Genomic DNA, 3,513 nt, shown 5'->3' with positions numbered 1-3,513 from the left:
TCCCTGGAAAAGGAGGTCCAATCAATCTTCGTCACAGTGTTCCGCCCCACATTCTTCTTAACCCTCATATTCCTATCTGAAGTTGTCTTATGTATTTGTTGGCTTGTTACTTTCCTCCCACAAGGAGCTCCAGCTCCAGAAGCATAGGACCTCGTCTGTCTTGTTCACACCTGCGTCCCCTGTGTCTAGAACAGCATTGGGCACCCAGGGAAGATAAATATATGTTGACTGAGCAATCACTGGGGAGTCCGGTTTGGGGAGAAAGGGAGAAAGTGACTGGTTAACAAATTGATTAATGTGCTCAGCATTAGCTAAGTGTCTGGAGCAGGTGTTGTGGAGAAGTTCCCAAGTTATCTGGAGACTCTAAGTACTTGGACCAGTACCTGGAGAACCTGGAGAAGTGTCTGGAGTCCCTGAATACCTGATTCAGAGTTTGCGTGAGAGTCTGATGCTCGGGAAGCTTATAGATTAGTAGGAGGGATGACTAATTCACAGTAGTCAAATAACTCTACTAATGTGTAGGTTGTCGAATAGCAGTAGCTGGAGTTTTAAAATGCCATGAGGACTCTAGGAGGGACATGCTACAATGGAAACAGCATTCTCCAGCCTCTCATTAGGAACAAGGCACCGGGTAAACCATAACTGTTTAGCAGCCTCCTCTGTCACCGCTGGGTGGGCACAGATCTTGTGGCCCAGCCTTGAGCTTTTTGCTGTGAGGAGGATCTACTCTGCCCTCATCCTAGCCCAATTCTGTGCCAGCACAGCTGGCCAGGGCTCAGGCTGGATACAGCGCAAAGAAAGTGCTCTGCAAGATCCAGCAAGTGCGGACCAAGCTCCTGATGGGGAAGTGGGACTTGGACTGCGCCTTCATTTTACGAGTTTAAAATGCTCATGAAAATTTTCCTTTGGATTTTCTCTATCTCATTCTCATCAGTCCAATCCTCCTTATATCCATTCAAGAAAGTGGTTCCAGGGATGTCAGCCTGGTTAATAAAATTTTGAGCATTTCATCTTCAAGGGCTGCCCTGACCGGCATATTCAAAGGAAGCTCTGAACAGCAGGTGGAAAAAAACCTGCCAGGCCATGTCCAAAGTTTATTGAAATGTATTTAGGCTGAGACCTATTGTTTTTTCAAAGATCTTTTATTAAAAATTTCTTTTTCGGAAGAAATTTGGAAGACTTCTTGGACAGGGAGGGGTGTCAACTGTGCTTAGTTCTCCAATCTTTTTGTTTGGACGGGCCGCTCATATCCAGCAGGGCAGACTGTATGCAGTCTGACGAGGGTCCAAACAGAAATAGAGATGCTTGTTTTTTGGTTTTTGTTTTTTTTTTTTCTTCTTAATCCCTTCAAAATCAGAATCCATTCTCTCTTTCATGTAATCAATCATCTTGGGCCTACGCCAGTCAGCATCACCATCCCTAAGGCTCAGGTGGGAGGAGCAAAAAAAGAAGAAAAGGGCTTTTTAAAGGACAGCAACAGTAATCTTCCCATAGTGGAGAAAGGATGTCAAATGTCAGAAAGTCTGCTGAGAACAGGAAGGGCAATGACTTACAGCTTTGCCCTGGACTCTTCACCTAGTTGTGCTCCCTTGATGGTGAGTCTTCAGCTGCTCCATCAGACAAACCTGTTCCCCTTTCTACGATGCCCTCTCTTGGGAGGAGGAGGGGTGGGGCAGCAAGAACCAGAAGAGCAGGGTTCCCATGGCCTTCTCTCCCCAGTGGCACAGCTGTTTATAAGCCGCAAGTGTGTCTCAGTCACCTCTGCCTCTCTTCTTTTTTCCATGAAATTCCAAAATCATCAACAAGTCCAGAAATGAAAATTGAGGACAGAACAGAGAATTCACATCCCGCCCTCAGAACTGTCCCAGGCAAGGACAGCGCCCAGCAAACATTGCTGTCCTGGGGCTGTAGTGGGTCACTGCTGCTCAGCCCACCCACCCCTCCAACCTCAGCTTCTAGCCACAGAACAGAGGTCCTAAACCAACCCCAGCTTCGCAGCATCACTGTGAGGGTGGGGGGTGGAGTCAGAGACCAGTGCGGAGGATTTTATCCAGGTGGTTCTAGGAGACAGGCCTCACTGGTGAAGAGTGAGGAAACTAGAAGATCTGCTATGTGATTGTAAATTTGTGAAATTAACCAACTCTAAAACATGGGATTCGGGCCTTCTAGAGTCAAACAGCTGATTCACTGGCTACACAAGGAGGGGAAATTTCCCTCATAAATGTTCAGAGAATACCCATTCTTTCTCTGGAGAGATGGACAGGTTTGTGGGTCACTATTCTTTAAATCTCTAGCCCAGAAGTATGGATGAATATGGCAGACTAAAACCTGGCAGCACAGTTCGAGACCTATAGGGCCATAACGACTAGTTAGTCAAACCCTCTCCTTTTCCTGATATAGAAATAGGCCCAAAGGTGTTAATAACAATCAACAATCACCACTCTTACTGTAGCATAAGTGCTTGACATTAAGCTTTGGACTGCCAAGACACCCATTTCAAAGACATCCATCTGAAATAAATATATCACCAACTGTGTAACACAGTTATTAGCTACACAACTAGATAAAGAGCCAGGTCGCCCAACCCTCAAAGTTCCCCGTTTAGAAAACTCTGGGTGACCTAGATAACTGTCCACTTGCGTGACCCCCCCTTTTCCCTTCTGGAACCCTAATTCTTGCTCTTATGTTTTATATTTGTCAATAAAGAATGAACTTGTAAAACCCTAGGCACCCACCTTCAACCTCAATTAAAGCAGAACCTCAGGTTCTCGTTGTCTCTCTCTCTCTCTCTCTCTCTCTCTCTCTCACCTTGTGACCTCACTGTGTGGCCCTGGCATGCCATGTACCCTCTAGAACCTGTGAGTAATAAACCTTGTTTTTTCAAAGTTCCCTGATGGTTATTGCTGAGGAGCATCTTGCAATCATAATAAGAACCACAAAAGCAGGTCCAACCACAGCATTGGCTCTGAAAGAGGAAATGCCAGTGGAGGCTGCCACAAGTGGTACGGGCTCAAGTGAGTGCCCCAGGGTTCTGTTTAGCATCACTATCAATAGGCTGAGACCAACACAAAACTATTACTATAACCATCATCACTATCAATCACCATCATCATCACCATCATCACTGCCTTTATCATCCTCTTCATTACGACTGCTAACACTTATTGAGAACTTACTGTGTACCAGGCATAATGTGAAGTCCCCTTCGTGGATTAATCTTCACAAGCTCTCTGACATAAATATGTTTATTATTATCCCAGATTTATTCTTGAGAACACAGATGTTACATACATACCCAGGTCACATAAGTGGTGTGGCTAAGATTTGAACTCTGTCTGGCTGGCTTAAGGATCTGTGAGCATTTGACCAACACTTCACGATGAAAGGCAGCTGGAGGATTGGAGCATATATTTCTTCACACAATTTTCAGAATGACTTTCTACTGCTCCATACTTGGTCTTGTGGCTCATAAGACGTCTGTGCAGGGAAGGAGGAAGGCTACCATTTGCCCGC

This window comes from Pteropus alecto, unplaced genomic scaffold (assembly GCF_000325575.1).
Source record: "Pteropus alecto unplaced genomic scaffold, ASM32557v1 scaffold52, whole genome shotgun sequence".
Lineage (NCBI taxonomy): Eukaryota > Metazoa > Chordata > Mammalia > Chiroptera > Pteropodidae > Pteropus > Pteropus alecto.
Note: the sequence above shows the minus strand (reverse complement) of the source record.